Source organism: Pseudopipra pipra, chromosome 5 (assembly GCF_036250125.1).
Source record: "Pseudopipra pipra isolate bDixPip1 chromosome 5, bDixPip1.hap1, whole genome shotgun sequence".
Classification (NCBI taxonomy): Eukaryota; Metazoa; Chordata; class Aves; order Passeriformes; family Pipridae; genus Pseudopipra; species Pseudopipra pipra.
This window is the reverse complement of record NC_087553.1, coordinates 29,008,408-29,028,624: the sequence shown is the minus strand read 5'-3', so window position 1 is coordinate 29,028,624 and position 20,217 is coordinate 29,008,408. Positions and strand designations below refer to the sequence as shown.

Below are 20,217 nucleotides of genomic sequence, written 5' to 3'. Positions count from 1 at the left end.
GGATGGGGCTTTTGAGATGCATGCCAATACATAGGAAAAGATAGTTTGAATTAAGTCTTCAGGAAGTAAATTAACTGAGTTAGGTTAAACAGTAGTATTTCTCAGACTATTCTGTTTCCTGATACCAATCAAGCATAATTAATCTGTATATAAATATTATAATTATGAAGGAAGATAAGGATACATAAGTTCCACCTAGCTGAAATTTTTTTTCTGAAATGTCTCTTGAGAAATAAGTCCTTTTTCTAGTGGTTGGGTTTTTTTTGCTTGAAAGTCTATTTTCATTCATGCCTCAGAAGATGGGGGAAGGCAAATAAAACAATTTTTGACATATTTTCTTTTATTCAGTATTTTTACCTTGATTGAATCTAGTCAGTGAGCAAGCCACAGGTGACTCAGAGGATGACTGTATGGAAATGGATGCTGTTGCTGGGAGGAAGTTTTTCTGAAGCAGGGGAATGGGAGCCTCAGGTAAGTACAACTACTCATATCCTAGTGTCTCTGAAGCTCTGGGCTTCAGTCCGATACATATTGCAACCTGCGAGGCAGATTATTTAGCAACTGAACGAATTTGTTATAATATGGCAATGATGACATTTGTATTGACATCTGTCTAGCAGCAAATATTTTAGCTTCATGCTAAGCATGATCAAGCCAAACAGGAATTGATTATAAACCCAAGTCAATATTTTGCTGGCAAAAGTAAAGTATTCAGTGAGAAAAAAATGGCCACTTTTCCATGAAACTTATTGTAATGTATTATTAATGCAAAGATGATCAGATAAAAACTGCAACTAGGCAAGCTGTCAAAAACTCGGAGTGAATCAAAAAATTATAAAACACTATTGAGTTAAAACAATCCTATTATAGATCCCAGCAATCATTTTTGCTGCAGCATGCTCCTTAGATTATTTTACTGTTGAGACATTAGTATACAAGGATTTAGAGCTTTGAAGCTTCCCCGTCATTCTCTCATTCACTCTCTTCCTTTGGAATGGCATAAAATTAAAAATGAAATTTACACAGTAAATTATTTAGCTTCAATTCACATTTGGATTGAATAAGAACAATAGAGTTTAAAATAATGGCAGTACTTTTTCCTTTATGGATTGTATTTTGCTGACTTGCATGAAAAATTACTGCTATTACATTCAACCAGAATAAATTGCTATATGAAATCTGTAAACTTAATTTGTGCATGCATTCAACCACTAGCTGCAGACATGGTGCTTTCAGGAAAGAAAATAACCCTGGTGAAATGCTTCTCTGTCTATAGATTTTCTCTGCTTGCGAATGTTTTAAATTTTTATTATCTGTGTCATTCCTAAACATGAGATCCATTCTTCCCAAATGCTGGGCAGTGTCATTAGGTGGATACATTCTGAAATGGGCACCTATAACCATACATATCTCTGAGTGTCTATCCCTTTTTGTATAGGGATTTCTGAAGTGCCTACATCACTCTTGCGTTTAAGCTTCATTTTTCTTGGAGATAGCTTAAAGCAAGGGATGTCTTGAAATACCAGCTCTTCTGCTAGATTTCATCTTTGTCTGTCTCACTTAGGAGTAGGCAATTTTTTTTCCCTAAAAGTAAGGTCAGCCCTGAAGATTTACTAGTTTAAAGCAATGTCGTTCTGAAATAGGGAAAAAACTTCCCTTTCTTTCTTGACACAGGTATCTCAGACCAGAACATGAGCTTACCAGATCCTGTCAGTCATAGATGCTGCAATATAACTGCCATAAATGCATAGAAGGGGTAAGGTGTTACATATACTTTCTTCTGCTGGGTTTTTTGTCAGATTGCCAGCTCTTTCTATTTTTGTATTCATAAATTAATTTTTCTAAGTGATAAGATAGATGCTTTGTAATAATTGACTTTCAACATAGGGGGAAAAGTGTTTAGAAGGAACCTGGAAGATCTTTCTTTTAAGCAGCAGTTCTCCAAAAGCCAAGGCACACCATCACAGTAGAGAGCAGGCAGGCATAGGCAAGATTCTCTGTGGGGTGCAGCAGAGTTCCCGTACAAATGCAGGAAGGCACCTTGGCACGATGCTGAAATTGAACTGATGTCCCAGCTTCCCCAGCTGGCTGGTTAGCCACCCCCAGCACCACATCAACCATGCACTCCCAGCCTCTCACCCTGGGTTAACACAGATGCTGTAGGCTCAAACTGCAGACAGAGCTCACCAGCATTTGCCTGCCCCCCACAGGGGAGCAATCAACCTTGGTCCTCATTTGAGGAATGTGGGGAAAATGAAGACTCTTTGTAGGTATTTGAATAATTGATAATCTTAAAATGAAATAGATTAGGCTTTTTCTCATTTACCAGCTCACCTAAAGTCTGAATGCCACAGCAGCTTTCATCTGCTCACAGACATAATGTAATGAAATCACAGTTGATACCATGACCCATGAATTGTTATTTTTAACTTGACATTTCTTTCACGTCAATGCGGATGTTTTGAGAAATAGGAAATAAATGAAATTACTGGGTTCTTTTGAACTAACAGTCTATTGTCAGGTTTATCATGTTACAGTGGTAACAGCAATTGCCTTAAGTGATTTTTAATGGATAACCGTACACATCAAGTTATGATCTTGTCAGATGCAAAACCTAACTAGGGTTAAGTTTCATCAATATTTGAATAGAGAACTGAATAAAATCCTGAGGGCTAAAAAAAGCTTTGAGAACAACAGGTTATTAGGAAAAGATAGTAACAACAGAAAAACTTATTACTGTTAATTAAAATAAATTGACCGTACTGTTTTCAAAAAATTATTGTGATTACAGATGTTTATGCAAAATGTGGATTACTACTTTGTAATTAAGAAGAACAGAAATTTTATAAACACAGTCACAATTACTTCATTTACATATATATGTGTGTGTGTGTGTGTGTGTATACATATATACATGATCAGCTTCGTATTTTCCAGTCTGACATTTGCCAGGTGAAAATGTCACACTGAAATTATATGCATGCACATCAAGAAGAGCCAAGTTCTCCTACTTTGACATCACATAGAATCTAACATGTAACTAGTAGTTTAAAATCAACGATATAAAATTTTATTGTGATACAATCCAACAAGGCAGTTGGTTCCTGGATCGCATTATGCTAGAATCTGGCAAGCATAAAAAAGAAACTGTCCCTAGATTTACCAGTCAGACAGAGTCAAGGGGACTGGAAGTAGACTGTGCAAACAAAGAAATAAGAAGGATAGTTGATTTCTGCTGATTTACATGAATTACAATTTTACTAATTTTATCTAGGCTGAATAAGGGCAAGGGAGTAAGGTCAGCCACAAAGGAGAAGAGAAAGAGTCATTGTGCATGGCATTCAGTTTAAAATACCTAAATTTAGGTGGCTACATGAGTGTCTTCGTCTACTGTTCTTGCCTAAGCTTCTAGTGTGTTCAGTGGAGATTTAGCTGAGACAGGGGAATCAAAAGAGCCATTCAGCTCACATACCACATGGTTTATCAGCCAGATTGCTCCCAGAGGCGGTGCTAAGGGCATGGAAAGGAACCTACTCCTGCACTATAAGGGACCTATTCTTCCAGTAAACCATTATACAAAGTATGGTTATCACCTTTCTACCTGAATGCATTGCTTCATAACATTCAATGCTCTTAATTTACCTTAATTCTCAGTTGAGGCAACGTCTGTATGAGGGCATGGCATGGCTGCAGGATCACAGGCCTTCCTCTCCCCTTGTGAGATGAAAGAGATCCAGCTTAGCAACACAAATCTTCCCCAACCCTTCCACAGCACAGCTGTTAATTTCTGTTTTGAATGTAACTGTTCATTTTTATTTGTTTGACCTATATTTTGTCGTATTTGGACTGCTCACTTGAACGGCACTCCACACATATAAACTTAAACAGTTTTTTTTTATTTGTGCTTTCCAAAACACCCTTTGCTCTCAGCATCTGAACCCAGCACCAATGCTGATCGCGTGAGCAGAAAACAATCTCCTGGAGTCATTTTAGGAGCCTTTCTCTAAATGATATTGCACCAGTTAGCTGCTGATGCATGAAAACGACATAAAACTGGAAATGCTCTTACAAATGTTTCTGTGTATTTCACAGCATTAGGATGTCAGCTCTTTGGGCTTGAACTTTTTGAGCGACATGGTATAAGTTCACTTGTATCACTTGATGCTCAGGTGTGAGTCATCTCCTTTCTGTACAATGAGTGGCATTAAAGCCATGGTGGGATTGTAGTTGTCGGCTTTCTCAGATGCAGTTTCAGGATCATGAATCAGATTTTTTTCAGAGTGGAAGAGTAGTTTCATGGCCAGAGCTATCTTCTAACATCTGAGGTTAATCCTGGTTCTCTCCATTTTCTACCTGTGTTGCAGATAAAGTGAATTTTTCCACAAATGTTGTTTCCACACAAGCGTGCCACCAACCACACCAGAATTGTGTTGTAGTTTCTGGAATGATCATGCTGTACTTGCTCTCTCCTTCCCCAGTCTACTCCCATCTATTCTATTTGGCTGTTATCTGCAGCCCTGGGCTGTAGAAGGAGCATGCCATGGGACTTAGGAGTAGAGTTTTCAGCTTATTAACATCTCAGCCAGTAAAGCATTTGATTCCGTAGGGGCATGTCAGTAAACCTCGAGGAAGATCTTGTCTGCATTAATGTCTTTTTGGCTACTTGTGATGTTGACCAGTCCATTACACTGTCAGTTATAAGACCTACCAGCTGCATTTGAAGCCTCAGTACTTTACAAACCTTCAAATTTCTTCCAATGTGTATGGTGACCCATTATCTGAAATGAGCTCATCACAGATACAGTGTTTGGTGACTGTCACCTCAGTGTGATTCACTAGATGCTGGCTAATGTGTTGCTTACTTCTCTTAGTTTCAAAAGAACAACTGTAATAATCAATTATCAGCAGGCGGTGGTTTCCCCCATGTTCAAATACATCAATTGCCAGTTCCTGCCAAGCTCTGCTGGGAGCATCACAAATGGTCACAGCCTCCCAGGGATTCTGTCTCTGGTACTTTGCACAGTGGCAATGATTTCTGACCTTTTTTCCTTTATATGTATTCATGTTGGCCCAATAAAGTCTGCTTGTTGCCCAGTTTTTTGCATAGCGTCATCTAAAGTGTCCTCATGAATCTTTTCAGACTCGGTGCATTTTAATTGGAGTCTCTGTTTTCCCCTCTTTCTGCACTTGCTCTTTCTCTCAGTCACCTTTTGGTTTTTTCCATTCTAAAAGTCTCCGGTAGTCAAGGGAACTAGTTTCTGTGCAGCCCAGTGTGAGCTTATTATTTCTTTTAAGGGACTCACTGCATTGTCACTCTCAGTTTCTCCGTTTTCCAACTCCCATGTTTTGCAGATCTGGTAACTGCTACAGGAGTCTGTGTGTGCATGTGTGTGCTTGTTCTTCCAAATACTTTTCTTTAGCTTTTTGCTTCATTTTGTTGTGTTCTGCATTTTGATCTTTGAAATTCCTCAGGTTTTTATTTTTCACTTGAGGTTTACTTTCCTAATTCTAGCACTAGCATGGAAATCATTGTGGCACAAAAGACAAAGTTTTGTCAAGAATCTCCTTTTATTCATGTTATATAATATAAAAACAGCCAGACAGAGTTGAGAAAAAAGTATATTCAACCCAGTGCCTTACTCCTGGCAATGGCTAACAGAAGATGCCAAAAGATGAGTTTGATGGCTGTTGGCCATCTATGTTAATACTAAAATATTCTCCAAGCATTCTACAAGTTACAGGACAGTGGTTTCATAAGCCAATGCAGTGGTTTCGTGAACCAATACATTAGGGATTTTGGGATGGTTATATTATTTATTTATTTTTCATTTAATTAGCCTCAAAAAATTTATTCTCTTAATTGGACAGGTCGCTTTTAGAATCTGTGTAAGTGCTTATAGCTATGTGAGACAAAAAATTCTGCAGCTATAGTAATACCTGTGTGAAAAGCAACTTGCTTTAATTTTAGTTTTATGAACATACCACCCCTGAGTGCCTATTTATGCTTTCTTGTTCTTATATGGGAACAGATCATAAGTTCTTTCCCGAATGTCTTTCCCTGGCTTTCACAATTTCATAATCTTCTACCTCTCTCACTCACTGCTTTTTGAAGCATCATGTTGTTTTCTGGCTTGTTCCGTGTTCTTTTCCTGATGGTTCTTTACGTTGGCAATTTGGTTTTTTGATCATAAGTCCACCTTGCTAACATTTTCAAGAAATTTTCTACTTATCCATTAGAAGGCCAAGATCTTTGTCCTGAAGGGTAATATCAGATAGTATTGGACAATTACATATCAGTTTTCCCTCATTGTACATTTCGTTACATTGAGTTCTGATGCCCAGTCATTCAGGTTTTAGAGGTCCTTATACTGTTTTCCGCTGTTGGTCTTCAACTTTCCTACCCTGAATAACCCAGTGTTCTCAGAAAACTTTGACACTTCACTGGCCACACTCTGTTTCACAGCATTTAAGAGTATGTTAAACAGCATGAGTTCCAGCATGGTCCCTGTGGGACTCCATTGGTGACCTCCCTCCACCGTGAAAATTGGCCATTTACTCTTAGCTTTTATTCCAATTGTTTAATCAATTGTTTATTCATGCAACAACCTTCCTTTTTATCCCATACCCATTTAGATACTATAAGAACTTCTGTGGAAGAACCTTGCTAAATGACTTATGGAAATCCATGCATCAGCCAGATTTCTTTTATCCACATGAATGAAATAAGCAGTTTTTAAAGTGTGAATAATCTGACCTATTTTCCAGTCACCTACATTAGGATAAAACGAAGTTACCCTTGGAGAGCTTATTCACTCCATTGACTTGAGAGGGAATCTAGATGTACAGCCGTTGGCTTCAGTGAGTTTTCCACTAGCTACCACAGGTATCTCTGCTTTTCTGTATAAAATGCATAAGGAGATATTTCTACAGATTCCTGGCCCACAGATCATTTATCCATTGCTGTCCCACAGAATTAATCTCTTCCCTCCAAGAGCAGTTTTCTGAAATAGCTCTTGCTCCAAAAACAGGTTTCTGAAAAAGCTCTTGCTCTAGAGTCCATCCATTTTTTCCACTTAGTACCCAAATTGTGACATTTTTCTGACACTATGCATTACTTTCCCTTGAATGCTCACCACAATAGAGAATTCCAAGGAGATATCATTGTTTGCCTTGACCCACACAGCCACTCACTCCCTACCCCAATCCAGTGAGATGAAGGAGAGAGTAGTAAGGGTGTGAGACAGAAAACTCATGGGCTGAGATAAAGACAGTTTAATAGGTAAAGCAAAAGCCAAGGTGTGCAAGAAAAGGAAAGCAAGACATTCATCTGCCACTTCCTATGGGCAGACAGGTGTTCAGCCATCTCAGGAAAACAGGGCTCTTTCACTTGGGAAGACAAATGCCATCGTTCCAAAATTCTCTCCCCTTCCTGCTTCTTCTCCCAACTTTACATACTGAGCATGATGCAATATGGCATTGAATATCCCTTTAGTCAATGTGGTCAACTCTCCTAGCTGTGTCCTCTCCCAGCTTCTTGAACACCCCCAGCTTACTCACTGGTGGTATGTTGTTAGAAGCATGAAAGGCTTTGGGTCTGTGCACGTGCTGCCCAGCTGTAACTAAAACGTCTCTGTATAATCAACACTGGTTTCAGCACAAATCTAAACCAGCCAAAACCAGCACAGCAGGACGGGGAAGACTATTAGAGAAATGTTAATGGCGCTTTTAAAGACTGAATTCACTCTTATCAGCTCAGATCCTTACACCTGAGCACAGAAGAAGCAGCAGTATCCCAAGGCACTTCCTTTATGCCCTCGAGGGATTGTATCCAGCGACTTGTCACGTAACAAGTTGTCTAAAAATATGCACTTTCCATTACTTAATGCTTATTTTTAAAACTGTGGACCTTAGTTTTACACTAGTTTTGGTTTTCTCTAGCTCGTCTTTTTTCCACATAGATTGTTATTCTTTCAGATTGACCCTTTTCCATGAATGAAAAGGTACAGATTCACATGTTCAATGTCTTATTTAAATATTTCATCTTCTCACATAGCCTGGGAGAAATATTGATATATTTGTCAGATATTCTTATTGTAACAGTGAAAAAAGCATTCATTTAATTTATTATATTACTATAACAATGTGCTACAGGCAATTTGACCTTGTGGACATATTTTCTGTAGATATTTGAGAGTTTCTTTATTCAAAGGTTTCAAATGGTTGTTAGAAATAACCCAGTCAGATTTCCTTTACGTTAATGATATTAATTATTTGAACTCAGATAGCTATATTTCTCTGTCTGTATCATCTTAGCGTAGCAATTCAGATTTATGGAACAGTTTGGTTGGCTGCATTTCTACTGATAAAGAATTTGTATGGGACAGCTTCGTTGTCCTTTTGGTCCACTCTTTTGTGTTTTAATTTTCCTAACAGCGCCTGCTTATTTACATTTTCTTTTCCTTAAGCTGCTGAGTTTATTATTTAATATGGTTAATTTTATTTCGTTTCTCAGATTATATAGCAGCACCTTCTTCAAAAGCTTGCTGATAGTTTGTGATTAGAAAATTCTAATCCAAATGAGTTTAAAGTCTATTCTTAGGCAACCACTACAGCTGTCCTTCTTGATTTAGACTAAACGCCTATAATTCTATAGCTAATTAAATTAAATCTTTGAATGCCCTATCTCTAGACTTAACTATCAGACCACTTTAGAAATATGAATATTTTAGGAGGTTGAAATTAGATGATTTATTGTAATGTATCTGGGGATTTTATTATGCCTCCTTTGAAATTACATAACATTATTTAATTCCAGATTAATATGTCTAGCAGCAAGTCCCTCAGTATTACTGACTTGTTCATCACAAGCCCTTGTTCTAACATCTGTCTTCTGTTTCTTTTGTCTGTGCTTCCAGACCAGATCCATGAAATGTCACTTATTTTTGACCTTGGCCTTGCTTTCTTTCATGGTGATATTTCTCCCTCATGTTTGCATTGGACTGCTGAGACATCTCTTCTGCTTTTGGGACTCAGCAATGGCTGTGGAGCCCTGGTCTTCTACCAAAGCATGCCCGACATGGGGGACTCCTTGCTGGAATAGACATCAGAACAGCCCTCCAGCCTCCAGCAGGAGGACCCTTGCTTTGTCACGGTCAACCCTGCAGTCACCCCCTGGGGTACCTGTCATTTTCTGTTGTTTCCCACATGCACAGAACATTTCCCCAGACTCAGAAAGTGGTTCCCTAGAGCAGGAACAGCTCCCACAAATGGAAGGGCCACACTGGGCTAGATGTGTACAAACACACCCCATCTCATCCCATTTCTGCTTTTTTTGACAAAGCAGGCAAAGGCTGGAGGAAATAGTGCCTGGTTGCTGCCATGTGTGTCATAGCAGAAGTGGGGTCATGGAAAGATGGACCTACTTCCCCTCTGTTCCAGAGGAAGCATGTGGCAGAGTGGGGAGATAAACCCAGATCTCCCAAATGACCAACAGTGCCTTAGCTGTAAGACTGAATGTCTCCACTGTGATGATGAACAGCTTTTCAGATGAGTTGCAAAGCAGTTAGCTTGCTCCTCTGCAGCCATTAAAGATCCCAAGATTGCTTTTCATAAGCTTCCAGTAGTGTTACTTAACTGAGTGTCCTGGCTGCAGTCCAGCCTGGCTTACCCTAGACCGCATTTCCCAAATTCCATCATTTCAGCTGTGTAACGTAAATCATGCTTACATCTCACTCAGCACTGCTGATGCTGCTAAAGAGTTACAAAGGCTTGTTTCATAGCCACTGTAAAGCCATGAAGGGAAGTAATCCTTTTATACAAATGTTGTATGCAAATATAGTCTGTCTGTCTATTTGCATTTCCTGCATTTCTTTTCATCATGTTTATTATCATTGTTGTCATGTCTGTTTACACGTAACTGCATGGACTAAGGAGCTCTGTGAAATGTCAGTCTTTCACCCTGGACTTGAAACTGATTATATACACAGATGTCAAGGTCATGTTTCAGTAACATTTATTTTGGAAACTCTGCAAACAGACAGAAAGAGTTAAATAAATGTGATTGTTTTTCTGACTCTTAGGCAGAGTCCTTACAAACTTCTGAGCACCTCTTGAGAATTTTCTCTTCATTTTCATATTAAAGCAGCCATAAGATCTGAATTAATCTGCCTTTTCTGCTGGATGGTCCTCTCCAGACAAGACACGCCAACATCAATGAAACACTATACATGTGATCCTGGTGCATTCATATCCAGTAGTTCTGTTGTGCAGTTTCCTAGGTTTGACTGGCCTGTCTAATCACAGGACAAGTTCCATAGGGTCAAACACCTTAATTTTTCCATTCTTTGCCACTGGGGCAAGGCTGTGTTTTCAACACTACTCTTCCTTAGGGAGATGGTGCAGGAAACAAAACCCAACAGGTTACAGCCACCTTAGGCCAGCATTGACCAACTGATTGCAACATGTATTCTGACCCCAGAACATGTAAGCTCTGCATTTGTTTGTAGCTTTGTTTTTAAAGTACGTCATGGTCATTTTATGAAAGTATTGTCTCCATCTGGCAGTTTTACTGCTCTTAAGCACCAGGAAGATATTCATCAGCCTTCTTAAGAAGCTTTGCCCATATTCGATGCAGAGATTTTTGCCTTCCTCTACTTAAAATAGCATTCATGTTCAACTTCAGTTTCCTTCATGGATTTTTTCCCTGTTTATTTTTCTGAACTGATTTCAAATCCAGGATAGCTCTTTTTCAGACACGTAGAGAGGGCAAAAAATCCTGAAAGCAAAAGACCATCAGTAGACTTCAGTCGTTTGCCGCCTTTTCAGTTGAGACTGCCTGTGGCCAAGGCTAGGGGGCTTTTCCCCCCCACTGCATTTAGGTTGGTGGGGGGTGGATTTTGAGGCTCAGCACTTGAGCAGAGCCAAGTGGACGGGCTGATAAAATCAGCTCAGTGCTTGGGAGAAGAATCCCAGGCGAAATTGGAGACGGGCCAAGAGAGGCTAGGGAGTTGCCTGTCGAAGCTGACCGGAGGCAGCCAAAAACTGACTTAGAGGAATGAAGATTCCAGGATGCGTACGCTTGATAAGCTACACTGCAGCAGCTTAGAACCGAGGTGGGACACCGAGAGGGATAGATCACCAGCAGCAGGAGAGCAAGGACTCAAAGCTATCTTCTCGGACTTCATGAGGAGGAGAGACTACAACAAACAACTGCTGGACTTGTTGAGGAGGGAGTGTTCAGGAGCCCAGAACACTCCCACAGCAGACTGTGTTACATATCAGCTTTAAAGGCTGCTCCTGGACTAAAGTTAAAGGAGGGGCTTGAAAGGACTGACTGATAGTAATGTAATATATATGTATATAGTTGCCTTTAGTTTGTATAGTATTTATTTGTGTAAATAAATGTATATACTTCCCCCTTCCCCTACAGAAGCCTCTGGTCTGAAAGTTTCTCTCCGGTGTTAGGATAAATTGTTGAGAAGGGGTGGGGGAAGCTTGGAAGTTGGATTTTAGATTTTTAATGTGGCTCAAACTGCCACAAGTATGTCAACACCAGCTTTGGCTGTAAAGCCCTGTGCATGTTGAGCTGTTTTAGATTATCTGATTTTATGTCCTTCATTCATCATTCATAATCCATTATACCACTGCTGTATGATATGACTGCAATAACACCTAAGACTTGTTTGGAATATTAATTTTTCCTAAGAGTTATTTCTTTTCTGGTACAAAGATTTAGAAACTTTTCTGCATAAGAAGTAGTTAGTTAGTTTTCCTTATTATCCTGTTCCAAATATATTTCTTTCATTTGCTAGAAGTGTGAATTAATATTTGAGACTTCTCAATAGGTCTTTTAACTTTCTAAAACCCTGACAAAGGTACCATGGCATTGACACTCTGCCTTTTTGTTACATATCCTCAAAAAAATTACTAAAAATATCCATTCCTGTTAAATGAAATCCAGCATGTTATATATACTCACAGAAATGTGGTCCAGAAATTGCAATATATAACCAACTTGAAAAAATTAAATTGATCAGTACTACATACACTAGATTATCAAAGCTTGATTTAAAAATCAAAGCTTCATTTAAAAAAAAAAAAAATCACTAAAAAGAAAGGCCCAGGAAACCAAAACATAAATTCCCCTTGTCATGTTCCTGTGTTATTGGCAGATGCCCCAGGCAACTCTGCTATTTCTCTCTCAGAGGGTGAAACCATTACCCTAGAGCACGGTGTCTGAAGAGCTCTCAGGGCTCAGAAAAACTCCAGGGCAGCAGACCCGTTTAATAGGGATGTGGAATGACGAGGGCAAGGATTTCCAAATCTCACCACCTGCAGTTCTCTTTTATTGGAAACCTAAACACTTGAGTGTATGTTTCAGTTTCAGTACTTACTCCCAGTGGCTGGAGGGGGTAATGAGCATTGCAGGACTGCTGACACAACTAGCTCTGGCTGTCCTTTTGCGCTGTTTGTCCTCTCAGCAGAACAAGCCATGATGAAAGCCAGGGATATGCATGGGCCCTTGTGCCAAGTAATGGCAACAATTTGTTCTTAACACCATATTTCTTCCATCTGCTCTTTATGCTCTGTCCTTCCAGAGAATATGGATCTGCTTTCTTCAATCCATCTCCAGTAATCTGTGATGACACCAGATACCATGGAAGAGGGGGAGCAAGCATGACCCTACTGCAGAACTCTGGATCCTGCCTAGCAACAGCATCCACCAATGTGCTGATCATGTGCTCTTCCTCCCCTGGCTGGAAGAACAAATGTTAATATTCTTCACATGTGACTCCAGAAACTGAATAATAGGAGCTGACCTGACCATAAATGCCGGGATCACAAAGTCTCAGGAGTTTAGTTGCTAGCATAATGCATCATTACGCTGCTGAACCAAACTCGTTGCTTGCTGTTTACAACCACATTAAATATGAATAAGAGAACTAAACAAACCACTGAAAAATAGTCTAATTAAAATGTGCAGTGAGATAGGCCTATGGCTTTTAGTGCTTTTAATTCCCCATGAAAAAAATAAAAGCGTATTCTCTTTCCTTCTTTTTCATGACATTTTTTCCCACACAGAAAGGCTAAAAGCAGCTGCTGTTGGCTTGCTGTTAACAAAGGACTTTCGCCTGTGAATTTGCCTGTGAATGACTTTGCAGGGTTGAGCAAAGCATCTGCAGATCAAAACAAGACTTAAAACAACAGTGAATATGATCAAACTTCATTTGTTTGCACACTGATCTCCACTGCAGAATAACCCTCACTGCCTGTAGAGGTCCTTTGCTCTCTGACCTGGAAAAGAAGGGGAGTCAGGGACACAGAAGACACAGCAAGGCAACAGAAGACACAGCAAGGCATGGCGGGGCATACTGCCGCTGTGCCAGGTCCTCTTCTCTGTCCAGGCCAAAGACTATGCTCAGTTGTAAGCATGTCCTTGGGGAGTCAGCATTACTACTCACTGGCTGAAATATAAGCAGGTACCTAAGTGCTGTGTAAGCTAAGGACTAATTGGGAGTTCTTGTATCTCTTCAGTATGAAGGGTTTGCTTTACAAGTTTTACAAAAGTTAAAAGTGACATACTCCATAAGCAGCACTTAGAGTCTTTTAGTTTTCAGTGTTCCTTCTCACTTGAAGAATCTGTAAAACAACTTTCTTCAGCTCTAGTCATCTGCACTTGTCCCTAAAGGAGAAGTATCTGTTAAATGTTTTATGATGTATAAACAAGTACATTTCCTTTAAAAATGACAGTGTTTTCACAAACAATGCCCCAGTCCCTGGATTTAGCTCCAGAGAGGTATTTCATGGAAAACACCTTCTAGTCACTCTGCTTCTGATTACAGTAGCAGATCTGAAAAATGGCCACTTGCCACATAGGCCTCCAAGCACTTGTAATCCCCCTTCTCCCAAATCAAATGCATCTGAATTTCTTTGCCTCATAGAATCCAGGAGGGTTTTTTTGGGGAGTGAGAAAAAACAAGTATTCTGGAAAATGAGCAGCTGAATATTTCCCTCTGGATTTGGGTTGATAAATATTAAAGGATGGCAGCAGTTCTTATTTGCAGAGAAGAAAAAGACACTACTCCAATCTCCTGAGCCATATTGGAAAGTTTATTTTATTTAGCAAAGATGAAAATTGTACTGGAGAGATTAACACTTTGATAGCCCTGAAGCATTTTGGCACCCCCCAATCACAGGAATTGAATCAAGAGAGGTTGCCCATTGCTATGCTCGCTGCCTGTCCTGACAGGTGTATCAGGGAACGTTTGCCAAAAAGGCGGAGAATGGTGCATTTCAGATGAGCCATTTGGCCAGAAAGTAGCTGGATGATAATAATATGTAAAAACACAAGCAAAACATAACCTTGTGTGAATCTCTGAATGCTGGGTTTATTCTTGCAGTCTGCAGCCTCTCAAAAATATTAGAATTAGGCAATATATTTTAAATCACATCAACAACCATTTTCAGAAAAGAACGCATTGTCTAGGACTTGCAGCTCACCAATCACATAATGTGAAACAGTCCACAAACATCCAAACCAAAGCCTTTTTTTGGTCTTTCATCCAAATGTATAACATTTTGAAATTCTCTAGCTATAGTGTTTCTAAAAATAGACTATTTAGGCTACGAGCATAGAGTATTCTGCTAACCTTTTCAACTGTTTGCAAATGACAAAATTGTTCCCATTGTAATTAATGGCATTACATTGTGGAATACTGAGGAAATGTACCTAAAGGTTCTGACAATAATTTTGTTACTAATATATTCCCCTGGTCTGCCTTTGAACTCTGTCAGTCCTTGCCTTGCAGCTGTGTTTAATGAGTAGTGAGATTATTCAAATGAGCCCACAGCAGAACATTGTTTTCTTAGTTCCTAGATCTTGAGAAGACATCTCCTGCCACAGTCAGTAGGTAAAACCTAAATCACAACCTTAGCACTGAATTCAATTTTATGCTTAAGGGTTTGTAAATACCTCAGTACCCTATAAATATAATTGTGCTCGGTTGTGATGGAGCTGATCTCTACTTACAACAGCTGCCAACGAGCCAGCAATAAAACAAAGGAAAAACCAGCTCAGCCTGTCACTGATGAGTGAGAAGCCAAATATGACTGTACTTATGCCATGGCATAGAGGCTTCTGCAAGTATATTGCAAAGAGAGCTTACAGGATGCTCAGACGGAGCAGATTTGTATATGGGAGATTGTTGCCATCTGTTATTTCCCAGTCTTAACCACTGGGTTTTGTCCCTAGGAGAGAAAAGGGAGACGGAAACAAATTTAATTCTGTCCAAAGATAAATGGTGGAAGACATTTTCCAGCATGGAAAAAAATTAATAAGGTCCAATTTAAAACTGATAAATAGTCAATTCAGTGTGGTGGGATTAAGGATTTTTCCTAAGGAATTTACAGAAAGATAAGAATCTCATGAATAAATAAATTCAACTGCAGCACACAACGTATTTATTGATTCACAACCCATTTGTTTGAGAGTTTGCCCCTGAGGAGCAGAAGGTACCCTATTATTATTGATAATATAAGAGTTACAGTTATATTCAGAAACGACAAGCTACATTAAAATGATGTCTCAGGGTTAAAACAAGAACCCACAAAAGCCAGGAAATTCAAAGTTAAGTCTGACACTATGTCAAACTGCATGGTGTCAGGAAAAATGACAGTCGTGTCTTTGCATATCTTGGCTTCTGTGGTTTATATCTCAATTTTAATGGCATAGAAGTGGCATATCATTTCCTTCTAAATTAATTTTTGTTTTACGTTATCATAAATAAAAAAGAACAGGCAGAATTGAATGTGGAAAGAGGCCACAACAGCTCTCCTGTCACCTGTGTGCGACAGAAAGGACTCTTTACCACTTGTTTAAAGACCTACTTTCTAAATCGATTATTTTTTATTAGTTGCATGTTTACCTGGTTAAACAATTGACTGATAGCTTTTCCAGACAGATATAAGGACAAAATACCTGGTCAAGAAGCTTACAGAGAGGACAGGCAACATAAAAATAAGGCTGGTAGGAAGATCGGCAAATTCACGTGAGTGTGACTCTGAGAGGTGCTGGGACTTAGAGCTTTTTCAAAGACAGAAGATTTGTTTTTCATTTATCCCTTTTACTAATATCTTTTGGGGGAGAACACCTTGAAAATAACACCCACATTGCTGGAGACTCAAATTGTCACATTGTTCTCTACCTTGAGCAGCAGCTGCCAGTACCCCTGTGTCCAGTTTGCTGCTGTAAAAAGTCAGGGCAGCTGAACTTTTTCATATTGACTGTCTTCACTGGGGAACATGTTACCCTCACTTGGTGGAGATCTTGCAGGAGACCTTGCAAGAGACCTTTAATCTTTTCATAATCCACATACTTGAAGGAACAGGAAGATATCCTAATTGTATACTAGCTAGCAGTGCTGTATGTGTAATTTCCTTGTGGGAAAAGGTTTAGCTAAAACTATGCTTTCACAGGTAGAGGAAAAACCACATTTGCCCTGGGAGGCAACTCATGAAGCTTAAATTATAACTGGTAGGAATAAACTCTGTTTCTAGTCCTCTTTATTTGTGTAGCTGACAGAGGTATCCCAGGTTACACAAACTTTTACCCTTCTGTATGTCAACTTCTGGCTCTAAACAGGAAACCTAGAGCTGTTTACACGGTGAATTTGTTGTGCGTTGCAGAGGACACTGCATCTGTTCATCAACAGCAGGATTATATTTACGGATCGGTGTATTCATAGAAATTACACTCCAGGTTCACTTCCAGGCAGCAAGTGGGGAATCCTACATTTTAGGCAATTTAAAAATTATGTTCTAGTTAACGGGCTGACATAAGAAGTGTTTGATAGGCTGTTTCTCATGTGTGTGGCAAAACTGACAAAGTAGACCCTTTCCTTACATAGCTCAGCACAGTAAAAGATGTAAGATGAAAAAGAGGTAGGGTAGATGCCCAGGCAAGGATCGCCTATTTGAGCATGGGCTTGATAATTATATTTCCCTCAAAGGTATCTCAAGAGAGGTTTGTCTTTAAAAACAAACATAGTATACATATATATTTTGCCCACAGTGGGCAAATTCATGGGTAGCAGCTCTTCTGACATATTTGAGTTGATAAAAATCCATTATAGTAATGTATTTTTTTCAAAGGCTGAAGAAATAAAGCCACAGATGTGATGAATTTCAGGTGGCCATTAATAGTTTGAACTTGTTTAAGTTACAAAACTGACAGAAAATCTCACAAAAATCATATGAAAATGTGGTGCAGGTGAGATATGTTTGAGCTGTTTACTGGAAGCAGAGAGGGAGATAATATTATTTGAAGGCAATTTTGCAAATAATTCCTGCTCTCCTAGACTTGGTCAGCATTTCAGCATGTGACTATAACTAGGCTCATGGACAGGGCCTGCCTTTTTTTTTCTTATCCCTGATACCCTTACAGTGGTAATCATGCATCTTGTCAGTTGTTATAAAGACAAATGTTCTCCATTGCTGTACTGTCAGCGCATTTCAGTACAAGCAGAACGGTAGCACACCACACCTGTTAGATGTGTGGAATATACCATTTGTCTTGTCATAGCTGCAGAATCAGGTATACCTTGAGATGACAGGATCTTCGGTGCAGGAAAAATTTAGGTCTGCTCTTTACACTGCCGCTGACCATTCTGCTGCCATCTGTGCACTTCCGCAAGGCTCTTCAATACGCTAGGAAATAGGAAGCGAGTTTCTCTCCAAAACCGTTACTTTTTACATGTAGTAAAAACACTGCCTTTTAACTTGGCACACACCGTATAGAAAACCAGTAAGCTATACATTTATTATTAAATACACCACAGTGTGACTTGGGGACAGAAGTTCATGATCATGACCTTTCTTCTTTTATTCTATTCAGCTTTTGAAGAAACAGATGGGGTTTAGCTTAACTGTTAACATAAATTGCCGTATGGAACAAAACACAGCTGATTATTATATTAACACTGATTTTAATACATTTCATCATGTTATTGTGGCTCCAGTTGCCATGCTATTTTGTTCAGTATATTCATTTGAGAAATTTAATGTTGTATCTTACAAATTGAGATCCTATTACAAACATATGGTGTATAAATAGATTTTGCCACCTGGTGACTGTTAAAAATCTGTGAGGGAGAGATTGCCGTAGTGTTAACTCCTCCCTGCTGGAAGTCACTTTTCCAATAGCAGACATTTAAAGAAACAGTAAGAGGTGGAAACTCTTGATTTGCTGCTGTGACAAAGGGTTAATTGTGCTAATTGCATTGTAATACCTGCTTGGTTTAAAGTCTTTCCCTGTTGTGATTGTCTTGGGAGTCAAATTGTTTTTAAATTGGTTTGTCACTTGAATGCATTTGGAACTTTGTGATTAAGGTTGTGGAAACGGAGATGATGTTTAAGTTACATAACAGTTCCTTCCATAATCAATCACTGTCTCATTTTAGACCTATCTAAGAAGGTTCCTGCACACATGAGAATACGCAGATTGAAGTAATGGATGAGGTAAGCTAACTGCTTGCTGGCTGTGAACATTTGCATTTCTTTCCACCAGTAGAGTGCTGCACAGAATATATGTGGGCTTTTTGCTTTCTTGAGTCACACCCGTGACCTCCATGAGTCATGGCATACCACGAAATGAGCAGATTAAAAAAAAACCCTCTCCTAAATCTTAAAAATGTTTGCTTGGTCGTGTTGCTCCTGTCTGCTCTTACAAATAAAGAAATAAGGCAGCAGATCCTATTCATTGACCACTCAAGTCAACAGATGAACTTTCATGGGCCACGCACCAGGCCAGGGAATCTGGCAATCTGCAAAGGTGGAGGGGAACATTGTTACTCATAACAGCCTTTTCAGCTCTGCCTGGCAGAAAGTATGTACAAATACAAGTCCTGCAGTCTTGTTCCTTTGTTTATAGATTGGCAAAGGTACTGAAATGTATATATGAGCTAGTGAGAAGGAGATGAGGCTACTAGCAAGAATATCTAATTAATGGGTTGAGTTTTAAGGCAGTGGCTCCAATGGTAATTGGTGATCTCAGGAAAGGTAGCGGTACCTACGCTCTGTAATGACCCGAGGACCATAAATGCTGAAGATAGATTAGTGGACATGATAGGAATACAGTTACTTCAACAGTGTTATAGGGGCCAAGTAAAGGGCAAGTAATTCTCTAGGGAGAAAACTGATAAAAGGCACCAAGGTAGATTGATGGAAGGAACAAGAAATGGGTTAGCTGAAATTTATTGCAGACCTGGGCAGTGTTTGCTGTGGATAGAGTGGAAATATGAAAGAGAATTGAGTGGCAGTAACAGCCAAAGTGGAAGCAGCTAATGGGAAAAGGAGACTGAAGAGGTGATTCAGACACTGAATGGAGAAAAATGTATAGGTGGGAGCTGGGTCTACAAAAGGCAGGAATGGGGGGCAGGGACACAGGGGATTGGCATCTGAGTGGGACATACGTGTGGGCTTCAGGGTCGTGTGGGGATGAGCACTGAAAAAAGGAGCAAGAATGAACAGGGACAGTGAGTATTGTGAGCAGGCTGAGGATGCAGTGAGCTGTGACAAGAACAGAGGCATGAACTGACAGCGTAGCATGCTTTGACATGCTGGGTACAAGGGGTAGGAAGCTTTCTCTCAGGCCTGTGTGCAGTTCCAAGGTGATGGGGCCTTTGGCCATGGCTATATGGTGCCTACTACCTTGCCTTAGGTACAGACTGATGAAAATTGGGGATTGTCAGCAGCAAAAGATAATGCAATAGCAACACACAGAAGTGGATTCTCTCTCTGGACCATCTTTAATTCACTGCACAGTCAGCCTGCTTAAACCAGCTGTGCCAGATGACCAACAGGAGGACTACAGAAATATTACTGAAGGATTTTGTATCTAAAGCAAACATCAGAGGTGCTATGAGGGCAGGAAAAGACACAGAGGACTTGTTAGGCCATTCATGTGTCCCGCTACAATGCATTCATGTCCAGTTGCTGCATCATAGCAACCTCTGGTCACTCAAAGATCCTTGTTAGCCAGCGGTGTGTGTTTTTTGGGTTTCCTTGGCTGTTAACCAATAACTGAAAGGAAAGTCTAAAGAACTGGTCATCACCAGAAATTCTATCTTAACTTTAAATAATCAGATATCTCTGTTTTCATCTTTCTGTGGGCAAACCATTATAATTTGACTGCCGCAAGCAGGACTGTGTTTTTATTCACTC

General features: G+C 39.6%; 2 long non-coding RNA genes across 3 annotated transcripts in view; both read left to right on the top strand.

The window, feature by feature from the left end:
• Window positions 1-20,217, top strand: part of LOC135414532 (uncharacterized) — a 72,447-nt gene that overhangs the window by 9,119 nt on the left and 43,111 nt on the right. For both annotated transcript variants that reach the window (XR_010430711.1, XR_010430710.1), the window contains exons 2-3: window positions 349-471; window positions 1,675-1,756. This is a non-coding gene — a long non-coding RNA (uncharacterized LOC135414532). The remainder of the gene's footprint in view (window positions 1-348; window positions 472-1,674; window positions 1,757-20,217) is intronic.
• Window positions 1,765-11,693, top strand: LOC135414533 (uncharacterized). The gene is made up of 2 exons (XR_010430712.1): window positions 1,765-6,883; window positions 8,916-11,693. It is a non-coding gene; the product is annotated as an uncharacterized LOC135414533 (long non-coding RNA).